At 48.5% G+C, this 19,351-nt stretch overlaps 1 long non-coding RNA gene across 1 annotated transcript in view; it reads right to left on the bottom strand.

The window, feature by feature from the left end:
- Positions 1-17,017, bottom strand: part of LOC140421211 (uncharacterized) — a 51,127-nt gene extending 34,110 nt beyond the window's left edge. Inside the window, exons 1-2 of the long non-coding RNA XR_011946693.1 lie at positions 16,799-17,017; positions 1,788-1,954 (exon numbers count right to left, since the gene is read on the bottom strand). This is a non-coding gene — a long non-coding RNA (uncharacterized lncRNA). The remainder of the gene's footprint in view (positions 1-1,787; positions 1,955-16,798) is intronic.
- Between the last annotated feature and the right edge of the window lie 2,334 nt (positions 17,018-19,351).

Genomic DNA, 19,351 nt, shown 5'->3' on the forward strand with positions numbered 1-19,351 from the left:
GGGTCACTGTCCGTGTGGAGTTTGCACATTTTCCCCGTGTCTGCATGGGATTCACCCCTACAACACAAAAGATGAGCAGGTTAGGTGGATTGGCCATGTTAAATTGCCCCTTAATTGGAAAAAAATAATTGGGTACTCTAAAATTAATTAAAAAAGAAATATAAATGCATATGAAAAAGAAGAGAGTAGCTGAAGTAATTGTTGGTCCCTTTGAGGATGAGACTGGATAATTAAGAACAGGAAATAAGGAAATGACAGAGACTTTGAACAAGTATTTTGTATCGGTCTTGAAGGTAGAAGACAAAGAATGCATCCCAAGAACAATGGGGAATCAAGAGGCAATCACGATCTCGGGCAAAAATGCATTAGGAAAACTAATGGACTAATGACTAACAATTCCCCTGGATTCCATGGCTTGCATCTTAGGGTCTTAAAGTGAGTGGCTGCAGAGATGAATTGGTTGTAATCTTCCCAAATTCCCTAGATTCTGGAAAGATCCCAGTAGAGTGGAAAACTGCAAATATAACACCACTATTTGAGAAAGGAGGGAGACAGAAAGCAGGAAACTATAGGCCAGTCAGCCGAATAACTTTCCTTGGGAAAATGCCAGAATCCATTATTACAGAGGTAATAGCAAGATATTTTGAAAATCATAGTAAAATCAGGCTGAATCAACACGATTTTGTGAACAGGTAATCGTGTTTGACAAATTTCTTAGACTTCTTTGAGGATGTGAGAAGCAGGGTGGAGAAAGTGAAACCAGTAGATGTAACATATTTGGATTTCCAAAAGGCATTCAGTAAAGTGCCATGTAAAAGGTTACTGCCCAAGATAAGAGCTCATGGTGATGGAGGTGGTATATTAACAAGGATAGTGGACCGGTTAACAGGAAACCGAGTTGTGTTAAACGGGTCATTTCATGTTGGCAAACTATAACATCGTGGGGTCTTACAGGTTGAGTGAACAGAAAATTGGCAGATACAGTAACATGTGGGAAAATGTGAGGCTGCCCACTTTTTCAGGAAGAACAGAAAAGCAGAACATTATGTGAATGGAGATAGACTGCAGAACGCTCCATACAGAGTGATCTGGTTGTCCTTGTACATGAATCACAAAAACTTAGCATGCAAATAATTAGGAAGCAAATGGAAGGTCAGCCTTTTTGCAAAGGGGATGGAGTATATAAGTAGGGAAATCTTGCTACAGCTGTACAGGGGCATTGGTGAGGCGACACCAGGATTACTGTGTACAGTTTTGGTCTCTTTGTTTCTTCTACAGTTCGCTGCCCAAAGGAGGGACTGACCCACTATGCCACAATCTCCACCATGAGTAGGGCAAGAAGGCAGGGGTGCTAAACCCAGCCCAGCCGAAACAGGGATCGAACATTGTGCTATTGGCACCAATCTGATCCTCATCTGGGGCGAGATTCTCCGACCCCCCTCTGAGCTCATCTTATTGAAAAATATAAGATTCTGACGGGGGTTGACAAGGTAGATGCTAGGAGGGTGCTTCTCCTCATAGGGGAATCTAGAAGTAGGCGGGAGAGATTAACAATAAGGGATGTACCATTTAAGACAATGGGGAGGAACTTACTTTCTCAGAATTCACCTCCACAGAGCCTGGGCCTTTGAATATATTCAAGGCTGAGTTAGACAGGTTTTTGAATACAATTGAGTTGAGGCTTATGGGAACTGGAAGGAAAATGTGTTAAGGCATGTTAAAGACGGCCCAGTGGGTCAAATAGCATCCTCCTGTTCCTATTTCTTTATTTTTGATTGTGTTTCTACCTGAATTGTGCCAAGGTAATCACGGGAGGCCATGGCATCTCCAAATTGGAGGGGAGGGAAAATCAGATGAGTCTGTGAAACTGGCATCATCCAATGGCTTGCTTGAAGGGGTATGTAGAGCTGGCAACAAGGGCAGTCAGTGTGCCACTCTTTGTTCCAGATGCCAGCTAATAAAAAAAGAGACAAAAAGGAAAATTAAATGGTGGAACTTAACTGCATAAAAGTGACTGTACAGCTGCAAATAATGCAGAGAAATCCGAAGCAGACATCAAAATCACTTAGACACAGTGTTGGGCTATGAGTTCTGATTTCCCGGAGTCGGCCCTTTCATTGTGCAGCAGACTGGTGTGTCCTCAAAGGAGGAAGGATAAGGCATGAGGCTTATACTATTTGTGTGTCGTCTTCGAGATGACTTGAAAACTCATTAGGAATCAAACTTGCAAACAAGTTATGTGCCTTCGTTCATGCATTTCCTTTTGTTTGGTGCATGTTGGATAAGTTACTAAACAGTTAAAAGTTCAGATTTTCTCTCAGGCTTTTGTAAGTGCATCTAAATCCCGGAAGTACTATCACATCCAGAGGAAGTGGAAGAAATGTATAATATGAACAAGTTGCTGTAGGTTGATGACCTGGTCCATGTGGCGCTGCTGCCTTGTTCTTGGGAAGCCTAGTTGAAAGGGCGAGGCCCAATTGAAGCACGCTATCTCAAAAGAGTTAAGAGGAAAAATGAAGTAAATCAAGGTAAAGCCTCAAGCGGAGGATTTAAACAGTAGAAGAAGGGAAAATTGAGGGAGTCCTTCAGTTTTGTGGTAAACAATGAATTAGGATAGGAGGTGATGAGATGAGTGTTGGATTCAACATCAACTTGCAGGGTGAAGGAACGTTTGGAGTCAGGAGGAAGAAGGGAAGAATGTTCAGAATAAATATGATCCCAGACTATAAAATGGGGGGATTCCAAGAACACGAGTCCCTTGGATGTCAAGGAGCATACTGAGCAAACAGGGTAGGACGAGTTAGAAAAGGAAGACTATGGGCGGGATTCTCTAATCCGAAGTCAAAGTTCTCCCACCAGTGGAGAATTGGGACTGGTCCCTGCTGGCGGAGGGACAGTTGTCCAGGTGCTATTCCCATACCTTTGCCATGCAAATGTATGCATTGTGGCAAGCGCGCCGGATTCCCTTCGCTGTCTAGTCTCGAGCTGCCACTTTGAACAAGCATCCCGATCCCAGCATCCCTCCCACAGGAATAACGGGTCATCCCCCCCCACATCATGCGCGCATGAGGGTGATTTGACCACCCCACCCGATTCCCCAGCCCTCCCCCCCCAGTGCCCCCACTCCAGCCACCGCCTCCCCAGGCCCCCCCATTCAGGCCCCCCTTTAGTCCCCGCCCCCTGGCAATGCCAAAGTAGGACTGCCTCCTGGCACCATGACACATATACTGTAGCCTAACAATGCTAAGTTATTCGGGGGCTCTCACTCCGGCAGGATTTGAGGACCTGGTTTTGCGGGGCTGTGGAGCGCTGAAAGGACGGCCATGGGGGGCTAAGGAGCGAGCAGAGCTGCATGGAACTGCGGGAGAGCAGAAAGCAGCACAAACGGGAGAGAAAGGGACAAAGGCAAGGTGCAGGGGAAGCTCACCCGGGAGCAAAATGGCGGACCTGCGGACCTCGGACCCGGCGATCCAGCAGGCGCTGGAAAACAGGCTGCAGGTGATAAAGAGCAGTTTTGAGTCGTTGAAGTGGGATAACTTGTACCCACTTCAGAAGGCAGTGGATCAGCTGAACCAGAGACTGGATGCCCAGGACGAAAACGTTAAGGAGCTGGGGGAGGCGGTGGAGGAGCAGGCGGATGCACAGCCGATTACTGCGCTGGAAGTCGATGGGCTGAAGGAGAGACAGAGAAGACTGCTGGACAGAGTAGAGGAGCTGGGAAATAGAGCCCGTAGACAAAATCTGAGGATCATCGGCCTCCCGGAGGGGGTGGAGGGAGCTGATGCCACAGCGTTCGTGCGGACCTGTTGACGCAGCTGGGTGGGGGCTGAAGCCTGTCCGCGACCGCCGGAGCTGGAGGGGGCACACAGAGTACAGGCGAGACAGGTGCGTCCGGGGGGGCCCCCCGTCCGATGGTGATTAGGTTCCACAGGTTTGTGGAGAAGGAGCGGGTGCAGCAGTGGGCAAAGAGCGCTAAGAGCAGCACGTGGAATAACAGTGTCCTTCGCATTTACCAGGACCTAAGCCAGGAGGTGGCCAGGCGGCGAGCAGCCTTTAAACAAATTCAGGAGGTGTTGTTCAAAAAGCACGTGAAATTTGGTCTGCTCTTCCCGGCCCGTCTTTGGGTTACGCATCAGGGCTAACACCACTACTTCTCCGAGCCCGAAGAAGCGATGGACTTTGTGAGGGATCAGGGGCTGGTCTCGGGAAAAGGACCCACGGACGCAAGCTGGGGTCCGGGAATTACTGATTGAAGGGACGCCTACTGTGCCTGGACTGCAGGTTGACTGTTTACTGCTTTAAAGGTGCCTTGTGGTGTATTTTTTGTCAGCAGTTTTTGCCTGTGGGGGATGTGGGGGAAGGGTATCCCCCCTTTCGAATGGTCTTTTTCCTTTTTTCTGTTGTTTTTTTCTCTCCTTTTTTTTTCTCTTCTGTTGTGGCGGGTACCTTTTGTTGGGCTCTCTGAGTGCGCTGGAGCCTGTATTGTAACAAAAGGGTGGCCGGTCAGCAATGGCGATTAAAGATGTTGGTTGGGGGCTTTTGTTTCATTTATGTCTATGGATTTTATGTTTGTTTCGGATGGGGGATGTACGGGTACTGGGTTATTGCAGTGTTATATATATATATTTTTTGGTGCTCAGAAAGGGACGTGGGGTTAACACTTTTCTGTGTACACAGCTGGAACTGTGTTGTACCTGGAGCAGCCTCGCGGTGCTGTTTGATGTTTACATCTTGTTTGATCTTTCCCACCTTAGTGAGACTGCTCCAGTGGGTCGGAGTGGGGGATGGTGTGCTGGGAGTGGGGAGATGAGGTCGGGGAAACAATGGGAGTGAGACAAGGGGGCGCCGGAGCGATGAGTCACCGGGCTAGCAGATTGGCTAGTCAAGGGAGTCAGGTGGTGGTGGGGGGGGGGGGGGGGGGGAGAATACAGCCAGTGAATGGCAGGGGTGGGGTTATCGGGGGATGTTGCTAGGGCGGGGGGAGTTATTTTGCTGACATGGGGGGGATCTGAAGTAGGTAATGGAAAGGAGGTCGGGGGTGGAGGCAGCCAAGAGGCGAACCAGGAATGGCACAGCGCATGGGCCGGGGGCGGGCCCAAGAAAGGTTATGGCTGACTGGCCGGGGGTTGTGCCCCCCAACCAGGCTGGTCACCTGGAATGTCAGGGGACTAAATGGGCCAGTTAAGAGGGCAGGTGTGTTCGCGCACTTGCGGGCTCTAAAGGCGGACGTAATTATGTTGCAGGAGACACATCTGAAAGTGTCTGACCAGACTAGGCTAAGGAAGGGCTGGATCAGCCAGGTCTTCCTCTCGGACTTGGATTCTAAGTCCAGGGGGGTAGCAATTATGATCAATAAGCGGGTTCAATTTGAGGTGGAGGGCGTAGTCGCAGATGGCGGGGGCAGATTCCTTATGGTAAGGGGCAAGCTGGAGGGGAGAAGAGTGGTGCTGGTGAGCATATATGCGCCGAACTGGGACGACGTTGACTTTATCAAAAGAGTGCTGGGGAAGATCCCGGACCTAGACTCACGTAAGTTGACAATGGGGAGGGGACTTTAATACGGTCCTTTACCCGCGGCTAGACCGGTCATGTCCCAGAACGGGCAGACTCCCAGCAATGGCAAGGGAGCTGAAAGGGTTCATGGAGCAAATGGGGGCAGTGGACCCATGGAGAGCCAGACAGCTGACGGGAAGGGGCTACTCGTTCTACTCGCATGTTCATAAAGTATATTCTAGGATTGATTATTTTATCTTGAGCAGGGACTGTGTAGGGGAGGTAAAGAATACGGAATACTCGGCAATCACTATCTCGGACCATGCCCCGCACTGGGTGGACCTGCAGGTCGGGGGGGGGGGGGGGGGGGAATTACCAACGCCCGCAATGGAGGTTAGACGTAGGACTGTTGTCGGAGGAGGGGGATATGTGAGAGACTTCGGAAGTGTATGGAAAATTACTTGCAGGTGAACAATACGGGGGAGGTTTCAGCAACGACTCTGTGGGAGGCGCTGAAGGCAGTAGTGAGGGGGGAGCTGATCTCAATTCGGGCTCACAGGGTCAGGGCGGACAGAGCAGAATTGGACAGAATGGTTAGGGAAATTCACCGGATAGACGAGGAGAATGCGGGTCCCCGGGGGAGGACCTACTCAGGGAGAGACGGAGATTGCAGGCGGAACTGGGGGTGCCAGCCACGAGTAGGGCCGTGGAACAACTTAGGAAGGCGAGGGGAGTGGTGTATGAGCATGGGGAGATTGCTAGCGCAGCAACTCAGGAAGAGGGAGGCGGCCAGGGAAATAAGTAGAGTGGTTGATGGGGAGGGGAGCAGAGTGGAGGGCCCGGCAGGGCTGAATAAGGTATTTCGGGACTTCTATAGTAAGCTGTACACTTCAGAACCCCTGGAAGAGCCGGAGGAGATGAATAGGTTCCTGGATGGACTAACCTTCCCAAAAGTAGGCAGTGGACTAGTGGACGGGCTGGGGGCCCCGATTAGAGCGGAGGAGGTATTGGGGGGCCTAAAGGCCATGCAGTCGGGGAAAGCCCCGGGACTGGATGGATACCCAGTAGAGTTTTACAAGAAGATCTCGGAGATAGTGGGACCGGTCCTGACAAGGGTTTTTAATGAGGCAAGGGACAGAGGGACCCTGCCACCGACTATGTCGCAAGCCACCATCCCGCTGATACTGAAGTGGGACAAGAACCCGGAATCCTGCGGGTCATACAGGCCAATCTCCCTGATCAATGTGGATGCCAAGCTCCTGGCCAAGGTCCTGGCAATTAGAATTGAGGACTGCGTACCGGAGGTGATTGGGGACGATCAGACAGGGTTTGTGAAAGGCAGGCAGCTGACAGCTAACTTGAGAAGATTGCTTAATGTGATCATGATGCCCCCAACGGGCAAGGAGGTGGAGGTAGTGGTGGCAATGGACGCTGAGAAGGCCTTCGACCGGGTGGAGTGGGGCTATTTGTGGGAGGTGCTTGGACGGTTTGGGTTCGGGGAGGGACTGGTTAATTGGGTCAGACTATTGTACCAGGCCCCAAAAGCCAGTGTTAGGACGAACAGGGTAATGTCAGATTATTTCAGACGACACCGCGGGACCAGGCAGGGGTGCCCACTCTCCCCGTTGCTGTTCGCGCTGGCCATAGAGCCGTTGGCGATGGTGTTGAGAACTGCGAAGGGGTGGAAGGGAATGACTAGGGGGCGGTGGAACATAGGGTCTCTCTCTATGCGGACGACCTGCTCCTATACGTGTCGGACCCACTGGCCGGGATGGAAAATATACTGGAAACATTGAGGAAGTTTGGCCGGTTCTCAGGGTACAAATTAAATATGGCCAAGAGTGAGATGTTTGTGGTGCAGGTAAGGGGCCAGGAGAATAGACTGAAGGAGCTGCCATTTAGGCTGGTTGGGGAAAGTTTCCGGTACTTGGGGATACAGGTGGCACGAGACTGGGGCAGGTTGCATAAGTTAAATTTGACTAGGGTGGTGGAACAAATGAAGAGGGAGTTTCGGAGATGGGATGCACTCCCGCTGTCACTGGCGGGAAGGGTGCAGACTGTAAAGATGACAATCCTCCCTAGATTTCTGTTCATCTTCCAGTGCCTCCTGATCTGTATCCCACAGTCCTTCTTCAAAAGGACCGGCAAAATCATCATGAGCTTTGTCTGGGCGGGAAAATCCCCGCGGGTGAAGAAGGCAATGCTTGAAAGGAGCCGCAGCGAGGGGGACTGGCATTGCCGAGTCTGATCAACTACTACTGGGCGGCTAACATAGCCATGATAAGGAAGTGGATGGTGGGTACGGGGTCTATCTGGGAGCGAGTGGAGGCGGCTTCGTGCAGGGGCACCAGTTTGGCAGCCCTGGTCACGGCTCCCCTACCGCTGTCGCCGGCCAGGTACTCCACCAGCCCAGTAGTGGGGGCGGCCCTGCGGATATGGGGCCAGTGGAGGAGGCATGTGGGGGGTGGGGGGTGGGTGCGTCTGTCTGGGCTCCAATATGCGATAACCATCGATTCGCCCCCGGGAACATGGATGGAGGGTTTCGAATATGGCGGTGGGCGGGGGTGGGGAGGGTGGGCGATATGTTCCTGGAGGGGAGCTTTGCGAATTTGAGGGGCTTGGAGGAGAAATTTGGGCTGGCAAGGGGAAATGACTTTAGGTACTTACAGGTGCGGGACTTTGTACGCAGACAGGTCCCATCCTTCCCACGCCTCCCGCCATAGGGATCCAGGACAGAATAGTCTCTAGAGGAGAAGGAGGAGAGGGTAGAGTCTCGGATATCTACAAGGTGCTCCTGAAGTGGGAAGAGTCCCAGACGGAGGAACTGAAACTCAAATGGGAGGAGGAGTTTGGCCGGGTGATGGAGGATGGGCTGTGGGCGGAAGCCCTGAGTAGGGTAAACTCAACCGCAACATGTGCCAGGCTCGGTCTGATTCAATTTAAGGTCGTTCACCGGGCCCACATGACGGTAGCTCAGATGAGCAAATTCTTTGGGGTAGAGGACAAGTGCGCTAGATGCGCGGGAGGACCAGTGAACCATGTTCACATGTTTTGGGCATGTCGTAAGCTTAGGGGGTACTGGGAGGGATTTGTGGGGGTCATGTCCCGGGTGCTGAAAACAAGGGTGGTGATGAGTCAAGTGGTGGCAATTTTCGGGGTTTCGGAAGACCCGGGAGTCCAGGGGGAGAAAGAGGCAGATGTTCTGGCCTTTGCTTCCCTAATAGCCCGGCGGCGAATACTGCTGGCATGGAGGGACTCAAAACCCCTGAAGACCGAACTTTCGGACATGTCAAGTTTTCTGGGTATGGAAAAAATTAAGTTCGCTTGAGGGGATCTGAGCTGGGGTTCGCCCGAAGGTGGCAACCATTCATCGACTTCTTCGCAGGAGAGTGAACGTCAGCAGGAGGGGGGGGAGATTAGAGTAGAGTAGGAGGGATAAATAGGCGGGTAGTGTCTAGGGGAGAGGAGCGGGCATGTGCAGTATGGTTTGATTGAAGTATTGGTTTTATATTGATGTTTGCACATTTCTGTTAGCTGTAACTGTTTACAATGCCAAAAAATACCTCAATAAAATTGTTTGTTAAAAAAAAAACAATGCTTTCGGTGGTTAGAAAAGAGAAAGTGAAACCACGTAACTGCTTTGAAGTGGTCAGTAGCTGTCAGTAATAAGAAGAATGTTCATAACCATTGCAGTTAGGATCAATGGAGGGTATTTCAGATGCATTCAAGGGTGAAGGGAAAGATAAATAAACAAACATTGTGGCAGCTGTGTTTAAACCATTAAGCTGTCAATTAAAGGCAAGGATGTGACTAATTCAGGCTGCAGCTTGATGGGTCTGTGGGACAGCTCTCCAAATTTTGGCAGAAGTCTCCAGGTGTTAGTGAAGAGGACTTGGTCTGTTCTGGTGCCTAGGTCGATGCTAATTGGGCCATCGGTTTTCTTGCTAGATTTTATCATCGTGGTTTAATATAACTGAGGCTATTTGTGACATGGAGGGATTTTTATGCCAATCCAGTAATTTCATGATTACCGTCCCTGTATTGGTTTTCATTCCAGATTCATTTAATTATCTGACGTTATGTTCCCCAACAGCTGCAATGGGATTTGAACCCCAATTCCCGATCATTTGTGCAGACCTCTGAATTACTGGGCCAGTCACGTAAACACTCTGCTACTGTATCCACTAAATTCTCATTCTTTTGTTCAATTCTGTGCATTACATTGTCCTTGCTCCTCCTTATTTCTGTGAACAGCCCTAACACAAGTCCTTGAACTCTCAGTTTTCCTGACTCTGGCCACATGAATCCTCCCCTCCATCACTCCACCTTAAAAAGCTGTCCTTTCAACCTTATAACCCCGCCTCTCCGAAACCTCTCTACTTCCCTCTTTTCTTTTAAGCCTCTCCTTATAACCCGTCTCTTTGATTAAGTTTTTGGCCGCCCCAGATATCTCTTTCCTTGGCTTGACATCAATGTTTTGCTTTCCGCCTCTGTGGAACATTTTGCGAAGGTTTTCAATGTGAAAGGTGCAATATAACTAACTATAGGCTGCAGTTTTATTAAAAGCAAGGTAATTTACAAGATTTTGTGTTGGAATGACTCTGACTGAACTTGCAAGTACTGCCGATTTTCAGTCTGCAGCAGTAACAGTGTCAAACGGAATTTTTAAACATTGTAGAACGTTTAGGCTTGCAATTTCTGAGCTGGGTTTGTCTGCTAGGCTTCGACACAGTTGGGGGGAAGGGGAATGGAGGCAGGGGAAATAGGGGGATGGCTTTCTGATGCAGTCCTGTTGCTAAAGCACTTTCTCAGGAATCGGTTGGGTGTAGGATTGACTGCCCACTTAACAGAAGGAGGCAGCTATTTAAGGTGCTTAATGCACCAATTAGGGTGTGATTTGCAGCCTCCATATAATTTTGCCACCAAGAGAATGGTCCCTACAGCATGTGGAGGCTGCCAACTCAATGGATGGGGCCACTGGGACCAAAGGCTGCATGCCCCAAAACTGTGGGCAGGGAAGGCTCGCTGATCTATCCTGTCGAGTTCACAATGTTTATTTACACAAGATAAAGAGATTTCAAGTGCTTGCAGTTTCGGCTATTAAACTTTAATGGGTCTGGATGATTAACACTTTTATTGGGCTCTAGTGAAAAACAGTTTTTGTTGAAATGAGTCTAGAAGGATGAGGGTGGATCTTATTGAAACTTTCAGGATACTGCGAGGCCTGGATAGAGTGGACATGGAGAGGATGTTTCCACTTGTAGGAAAAACTAGAACCAGAGGACACCATCTCAGACTAAAGGGACGATCCTTTAAAATAGAGATAAGGAGGAATTTCTTCAGCCAGAGAGTATGAATCTGTGGAACACTTTGCCGTACAAGGTTGTGGAGGCCAAACCACTGAGTGTCTTTAAAACAGAGATAGATAGGTACTTGATTAATAAGGGGATCAGGGGTTGTGGGGCGAAGGCAGGAGAAGGGGGATGAGATACATATCAGATTGAATGGCGGAGCAGACTCAATGGGCCGAGCGGTCTGATTCTGCTCCTATGTCTAATGGTCTTATGATCTAAATAATGACTGTTTCTTAAAAGTATTTTTACACATCCTATTGGCACTATAGGGTTAACTGGTCCCTAGAGTGTGTGAATGGGCATGGAAGTGCTATAGCTTGAGATGGGGGACATGAAGGGCCATAGCGGATGTTTGGGAGCATACAGCATGGTAGCATTGTGGATAGCACAATTGCTTCACAGCTCCAGAGTCCCAAGTTCGATTCCGGCTTGGGTCACTGTCTGTGCGGAGTCTGCACATCCTCCCCGTGTGTGCGTGGGTTTCCTCCGGGTGCTCCGGTTTCCTCCCACAGTCCAAAGATGTGCAGGTTAGGTGAATTGGCCATGCTAAATTGCCCTTAGTGTCCAAAATTGCCCTTCGTGTTAGGTGGCGTTACTGGGTTATGGGGATAGGATGGAGGTGTTGACCTTGTGTAGGGTGCTCTTTCCAAGAGCCGGTGCAGACTCGAAGGGCATAATGGCCTCCTTCTGCACTGTAAATTCTATGATAATCTATGATTAACATGGAGGACATGATAGGGTTACAGAGGGTTGGTGGAGGCCATGAGGTATCATGGACGGGGCATGGGGAGTGTGTGGAGGTGTGGGGGCATGATGGGTGAGGGTTGGAGGACCTTTCTGTTTTTATTATAACTGAAATGGAGACCCACAGCACCGAGGTGGGCCTTTTAAACACACCACCTTCCCACCCAAAGCAGCACTTGTTGCTGCCTCTGCACCCTTTCCCGGGTTGGCTGGCCTAACCGCAGCCTACACACACACACCCTCCATGATAAAAATCCCATCCTTGCAGGCACTATCTCCCGAGGGGTGGGGGCGGTCCTTTTACCCAACTCAAGAATATAATTCCAGCCCATTAACTCTGTTTCTCTCCCCACAGACGGAGCCAGGCCTGCTGAGTATTTCCGGAATGTTCCGCCTTCTCTTCAGATTTCCGGCATTCGCAACATTTTGCTTTGGAGACACAGAGAACGAGCTCCTTTGAAAATGGCAAGATCATCTTAGGGCCAAGTATAGTTTCAGGGTGCATGCAATAGAGATATTCCGAGAAACATTTCTGTACTAACTGTGAGTGACTGACACATCTCCACTGAAAGGAATATTTTATTTATGAAGGGTGCTTCAACAGGTTCTAACACCTCCATATATTAAACAATAGTGTTGCATTTCTTTGAAATCTCTGAACACAGCAAATCAACCCGTGTGCTACAGACAGATTGTCTCAGAACTGATGGCAACAATATAATTATCTTTTTCATGTAATTTTTCAAAAATTCTCTTCAGGGACTGGATGGTGTGGCGGCTGCGAAGCAAACTTTTCACTTCCAGTCCCGAGTACAAGCTCAATCCACGCTGATGAGGTTACAGGGTCAATTCCATGGTTGGGTTGTAAAATGATGCCTGCTGATGTTCTTGTGATTCACCGCATTGGGAGAGTGGAGATTTCATTGGAATTTGCAATCCGCCGTCTGTGTACGTTTCTCCTGCTAGTCCGGAGGCATTGTTGTTACCGTGAGAATGCACAGTAAAGAGTGCAGCAGTTCTTAAAGGGCTGCTAAACTCTGGAAAAGAGGCTCTACGGAGAAATGGAGGGCTCTTGGAGTACATGTCTACAGATCCCTGAAGGTAGCAGGACAGTGAAATACGATGGTTAAGAAGGCAGATGGGATAATTGTTTTTTATTCACCAAGGCTTGGAACACAAGGCCAAGAATCATAGAATCTAGTGCAGAAGGAGGCCATTCAGCCTATCGAGTCTGCACTGGCCCTTGGACAGAGCACCCTACTTAAGGATAAACTGAACTGTATAAAACAGTTCTGATGAAAGGTCAACACCCTGTAGTATTGGCTCCAGTTTGCTCACCACAGATCCTACCCTGCCTGCCGGGTGTTCCTATAATTTTCTTTTTTCATTTCAAATTTTCAACATCTGCAGTATTCTGCTTTCTGCTTTGCATTAAAAAAAACTAGTTAGGTTACCACATTACAAGAAGAATGTGATTGCATCAGGGAGGATACAGAGGAGAATTATGAGGATGTTGCCAGGAATGGAGAATTTTCGCAATGAGGACATTTCTTATGTATTCTGGGGTTATTTTCTTTGGAACACAGAAGGCTAAGGGGAAATTTAATTGAGAAGCTCAAAGTTAAGGGCTTAGATGGAATGAATGGGAAGGACTGATTTCCTTTAGCGGGGTGGCACAGTGGCACAGTGGTTAGCACTGCTGCCTCACAGCTCTAGGGTCCCAGGTTCAATTCTGGCCTTGGGTGACTGTGTGGAGTTTGCACGTTCTCCCCGTGTCTGGGTGGGTTTCCTCTGGGCGCACCGGTTTCCTCCCACAGTCCAAAGATGTGCAGGTTAGGTGGATTGGCCATGATATTGCCCCTTAGTGTCCAAAAGGTTAAGTGGGGTTACTGGGGTACGGGGTTATGGGGACAGGGTGGAGGTGTGGGCTTAAGTAGGGTGATCTTTGCAAGGGCCAGTGCAGACTTGATGGGTTGAATGGCCTCCTTCTACACTGAATTCTATGATTCTATGAGAAGTCAATAACCTCATAGATTTAAAGTAAATGGTAAATAGGTAGGGTTAGAGTGGAGCTGAGGTGAATTTTTCTTCATGTAGAGGGTAAAGGAGTTCTGGAACTCACTGCCTGAAAGGGTGGTAGAGGCAGAAAAGCTCATTGTATTTAGAGAAAAATACCTGGATACATACTTGAAGTGCTCTAACCTGGGCGCCAAAGATCAAAAGCTAGAGACTGGGATTAAGCAGGGGTCGCTGCTTGTCGGCCAGCACAGAGACAATGGGCCGAATGATGTCCTTCTGGGACATGAATTTTCTATGTTCCTATGCTAATGGATAACATGGCTGGATGCGCTGTGAGAACTGCCCCTTTCAGCAAAGAGAGCTCGGAGGTTTTAATGGAGGAGGCAGCGATGAGGCAATTTTGTGGGGAGGTCAAGAGATCACGGCAGTAGGTTACCAGTCTTTTAAATGTTGCCTTCTCAGTGCATCACCGACAGGAGAAAATGAGAAGAAATTCTCCCTGAACGGAGGAGGAATGCCTAAGTAGGTTAACGTAATGAGCCACCATTAAAAACAAGAGTATGGCTCCAATATACAGGCCTCACACATTTTGTAAACAGCCTACTGCCATGTTGGCTCCCCCCCCTCACTTCTGAGCAGCTTCGAATATCTGAAGCTGCACCTTCGACCTGACGACTGCCAAAGGGATGGGATTCTTTTCACTTGCACATCTCTGGCATTCTCTCCCGATAGAGCTCCAAGAACTACCTGCGAGATTCTCACTCATCTTTTTATATCAATTGCGGAAAATCTGCTCATCAATGTGTTTCCCTAACCATAGTATTTCCTAGCGCTGAAATGTTTTTTTAAAAAGCATACATAAACTTTGGTGGCAACCTCACAATTGTAATCAAGTTGGAAATTGCGCTTTCCGATGCTGTTGTGCTTTCATTTATTTTGCAAACTGTTGTCTATTGACTGAAAGGTAGAAGTGAAATGTAGGTTCAAATTGAACTCTGCAACACTTCATTAGCATACATCCACTCAATGTGTTTTGCCTGTGGCAATGTTTTTTTTGAGGTTGATTGAGGAATTAATATTGGCCAGGGTGCTGGTGATGACTCTTCTGCTCTTCTTCGGATAGTGCCATAGAACCCCTCATAGAATCCCTATGTGCAGAAGGAGGCAGTCGGCCCATCAAGTCTGCACTGACCCTCAGAAAGAGCACTCTACCCAGCTCCATGCCGCCAAGCTCGCCCCATCCCCGTACCTTAACTCCATATCCCCACCTTGGTTCCATTTTTAAAAGATATTCATTCATGGGATATGAGCGTTGCTGGAAAAGGTCATATTTATTACCCACCCTTATTGTCCAAGACATCCACATCCTTGGACACTAAGGAGCAATTTATCATGGCTAATCCATCTAACCTGCACATCTTTGGACTGTGGGAGGAAACCAGAGCGTCTGCAGGAAACCCACGAAACACAGAGAGAACATGCAAACTCCACACAGGCAGTCACCCGAGGCACCGGAGCAGGCATATGAGGCCCTCGGTTTAAGATCTCATCCAAAGTTCAGCATCTCCAACAGTGCAGTTCTCTCTCAGTACCGCACTGGAGCACCAGCCTTGATTTTTGAAGTCAAGTGCAGGCCTGGGACTTGAAACACAAATGTTGTGACTTGGAGGTGAGAATGCGGCCCACCGAGCCATGGCTGATCCACATCCCGACTTTAGAATGAGAGGAACAAAAGCTAGTATTTCCAGCCTGCAGCTGGGTAGAGAGCCTTGCCAAGTCGCGGTATTAAGGTCCTAAGGAAACACAGCACCCCTGCAGACACCCCTAGTGTAGCCAACACACATTCAGAAGCATTGAGGTCAAAAAACTGCTTGTGTTCTGATGTGAAGCCACCACAGAAGCTGTTACATTCATGTTGCATAATACTGATTATGTTGCCAATTTACACATTTTTCAAATTCATTTATGGGATGTGGGTCTCGCTGGCTAGGCCAACATTTATTGCCCATCCCTAGCTGCCCTTGAGAAGGTGGTGGTGAGCGGTCTCCTTGATCTGCTGCAGTCCCGGAGGTGCAGGTACACCCACAGTGCTGTTAGGGAGGGAATTCCAGGATTTGACCCAGCGACAGTGAAGGAACGACAAAATATTTCCAAGTCAGGATGGTGAGTGACTTTGAGAGGAATCTCCGTCGAATCCCTACAGTTCAAAAGGAGGCCAGTCGGATCATCAAGTCTGCAGCAACCCTCTGAAAGGGCACTCTACCCAGGCCGACTCCCCCGCCCAATCCCTGTAACCCTGTGCATTGATCATGGACCATCCACCTAATCTGTACATCTTTGGACAATAAAGGGCAATCCACCCAACCTGTAAATATTTGGACTGTGGGAGGAAACCAGAGCACCCGGTCACGCAAGGCCGGACTCAAAGCCAAGTTCATGGCACTGAGAGGCAGCACTGTTAACTGCTGTGCCAATGTGACACCTGGGTGGTGGGGTTCCCATGTATCTGCTACCCTGGATGGTAGTGCCATGGGTCTGGAAGGTGCTGCCTAAGGAAACTTTTTAAATGGACATATTTTGGACAATTGGTCTACAGCAAGTAGCTATAGACCAGATTCTTGTCTGCATCATATTTTAGTTGAATATAATATAAACTCTACAGTTCCATAATACATCTAACAAAAACAAGAGCTGGGGATGGGTGTAAGATTTGGACATGAAAGATCTTGTTATGTAAATCTCAGCCTTGTACAGAAATACAGAAATGCAGGAACTGGAATGTGAATCCTTAGACTTGCTCCTTATTAATTCATAAAATGAGAAATCGGATCGCAGGACATTTTTGGCTACCCTGATTCGGCAAATGAAATAACTTATTGAGAGGCGCTAGCTCTCCATTTATGTTGTAAAATGGAACGTTGTAAAAGGATTCTGATTCATTCCTAGATACCAGGATGAGCTCCATAAACAGAGAAAGCAAATTCCAGAAAAGGCTACAACTGGATTCAGAGAAGATCAGAAAGGGATTCTGGAATAGACTGCAGCTTTTACAAAGTGTACTCGTGTTTTCTGCACTGCTTTGAATTCTCGTCCCGAACTCTGCATTTCTTGAAATGAAACTAAGACTCGCTGATTTCACACTACATTCGTGTTCTTTCCCAGGCGCACAGAACTGTGGAATTTCTTACCTGTCTCGGTCATCCCTCCCTCCTATTAACTGCAGTCTTTCAGGTTTGGCATCGCCTAATCACAACTATGCGATTTATCTCTTCTCCCACCTCTCTGAGCCACGGCGGTGCTTCATTTTATGAGCTTTCACCTTTCACCTCAGTTCGCCAATTGAAGAGAAAACGTACACAGAAATGGCAAGTGGGAATTCTTGGCGCTGATTGTTTTAAAGAAGAACTAAGCCAAATTATGAATACCATTTACTTAATCTGACACGGCGAATACAATAAAATACCGGGTTAAATGTATCGAGTTCCCTCCCCCCCCTCCCCCCCCCCCCCAACAAGGTAGTATAATCTTGAGGAATGCAGCATTTGATCCAATGTGAAGCTCTGAAGCACAGAGCCTTTGGTTTACAACTAGGTTCCGTAACAGGAAAAACCTGACCTTACGTAAACTCAAGTGCAGTCGCTGTTATGTGGATTGGAGCCAATGGAAGCAGGGTCTTCGCATTTTTCCACTGATTGATTTTTTTTAAACCAGTCAGCTGAACGAGGTATGCATTTTGTGACACATTTTGAATCTAGTTACAAGGCAGATGATGAACCTGACTAAAAAAAGCCATATGAAAATCTACAAAGAAGGACGGAGTGGCCATGTACACAGCAGAAGCTATTTTGTTAATACCAGTAGATGGTGCTAAAATGTATATTTTAAGGAAGCATTTCAACTATCTTTGACTGTCACAGGGAGATGTGTTGAGATGTATTAGCTAATAATTGTTGAGTGGGGAAAACGCAAATCAATCAAAATGGGTATTTTTTTGTGGGCTGAGTTACTATAGATTAATATTATTTAAAACATTTTTTTTTAAAGAGTACCCAATTATTTTTCTTTTCCAATTAAGTGGCAATTTAGCGTGATCAATCCACCTAACCAGCACATCTTTGGGTTGTGGGGGTGAAACCCACGCAGACATGGGGAGAATGTGCAAACTCCACACGGACAGTGACCCAGGGCCGGGATTTGAACCCAGGTCCTCAGCACCGCAGTCCCAGTGCTAACCACTGCGCCACATACCGCCCCCATAGATTAATATTATAACAATCGTATAATTTGACGTTGCAAATACTGGGCGTGATTTAACTAAATGGGAAGGAAGTTCCATAGCGAGTGCATTTAGGCACATAGTTCCCAGCGCTTGCAGCACTGAGAAACACACACTATCGAACAGCACTCGGGTTAGAGAGGGAGCCTCAGCGGGGAATGCGGGACCGAGGTCGCACATAGCCCCGTTTTCTGCACTGAGGAGTTACACTCGCCGGAACTCCTCAGTGTAGCGAGAGATCGGGATGTAATTTTTAAATGGTATCCCGATCTCTGGAGGCCCCAATGCGGACCCCCCCCCTCGCACAAACCCCACAAACCCACTCACAATGAGTGGGCCCCTAGCACCCCGCCCCCTGCACCCTCCCCACCACCTCGCAGGCATCCCCAGCCCGATCACCACCGCGTGAAAAATGCCAGCATGGCACCTTGGCAGTGCCAACCTGGTATGCAGGCAATGTCCCAGCCAGCTGACAGTGCCACCTGGGCACCTTGCCAGTGCCAGACTGGCATCCACAATGGGAAGGATTTACAACGCAACGTCTCGTGAGATCGCGTTAGATATCACAAGGTGTTGCAAACCGGGTAGATCCTGGGAGCGGGGTCTCCCGGCTTCTATCAGCCACATTGCGCCGCAGTGCACGGCTTTACTGGCGCAGGGTGGCTGTTCGATCGCTCCCATTTCATATAGGAAGAGGAAATGGAAAAATAAATGCATTTATATAGCGCCTTGCACCTGTGGCCATCCCAAAGCACCTTATAGCCAGAAAAATACTTTTGAAATGTAGTCGAGGAATGTAGCATTGATTTAAAGCAGATGGTGACCAGTTTAGCAAAGAATCACATAATCAATTTCTTTAACTGCAGGTCCTTACCAAGGCAAACATATTGTTATTTCCGTGAAGTAATATATTTGGAACTGCCGACCTGAGTCCCTCCAGCCCAGCACAAGCCCCTTAACCCCCACCCCCCTCAGCACACAGGGGACAGGAATGAAGAGTGGCACTGAGGGGGGGAGCCCTTGCCAGGGATTAGGGTAGGGGGAGACCTTGCCAGCGATCCGGTGGATGAGGGGGGGGGGGGTGCAGCAGCAGCTTTCTGCGATTGCATGCCCTTCAAAAATGCCCGAGCCTTTGAGGAGTGGGATGTCTCAGTGAGATTAGGTTCCGCCCGTCTCAGTTCCAGAGACGACCCTGGTGTGCCATTGAATGGCACTGAAAACCCGGTTGAGGGTAAAATCTTTTCTAAGTGCCATTAAAAGGCACGTCAGGGTCACCAGCAGTAATCACTCCTGTTTTCCTGCTGGCTGGCGCACATAGTCTCCGATTAGGAGAGTCGCGCCCAAGGTTTGCTGGAGCATGCATTAGGCTAAACTAAGAGAATTCCATGGAATTACAGCACAGAATCAGACCAACTGGTCAATGTTGCATATGTTTTTTTAAATTTAGAGTACCCAATTAATTTTT

The sequence above is a fragment of the Scyliorhinus torazame genome, chromosome 5 (assembly GCF_047496885.1).
Source record: "Scyliorhinus torazame isolate Kashiwa2021f chromosome 5, sScyTor2.1, whole genome shotgun sequence".
Lineage (NCBI taxonomy): Eukaryota > Metazoa > Chordata > Chondrichthyes > Carcharhiniformes > Scyliorhinidae > Scyliorhinus > Scyliorhinus torazame.